Source organism: Myotis brandtii, unplaced genomic scaffold, assembly GCF_000412655.1.
Source record: "Myotis brandtii unplaced genomic scaffold, ASM41265v1 scaffold18, whole genome shotgun sequence".
NCBI lineage: Eukaryota > Metazoa > Chordata > Mammalia > Chiroptera > Vespertilionidae > Myotis > Myotis brandtii.
In genome coordinates this window covers 8,333,570-8,333,796 of record NW_005356674.1, presented here as the reverse complement: position 1 = coordinate 8,333,796, position 227 = coordinate 8,333,570, and the positions used below count along the sequence as shown (strand labels likewise).

At 65.2% G+C, this 227-nt stretch overlaps 1 protein-coding gene across 1 annotated transcript in view; it reads left to right on the top strand.

Moving 5' to 3' along the window:
- The window catches only part of DAZL (deleted in azoospermia-like), a 16,514-nt gene that overhangs the window by 417 nt on the left and 15,870 nt on the right, over window positions 1-227 (top strand). The gene's annotated exons all lie outside the window — the stretch shown is intronic.

Genomic DNA, 227 nt, shown 5'->3' with positions numbered 1-227 from the left:
GGGATCCGCCAGGTCCTGGGGTGCGGGGTGCCTGGCTCCCCCCTCCCCCACCCACCAGCTTCCCTTCCCGAGCTCACCCTATGCAGAGAGGTGAGGGCCTCTGAGATGGCGTCGGGCTGTCGCCACCGGAAGCCCCCTGGCGAAGACTTTCTGAGGAACCCGCTCGGTGACTTCGAGAGCTGGCGTTTCCTCAGAAAGTGGCTCCTTCCTGGTCCGTGTGAGGTTTT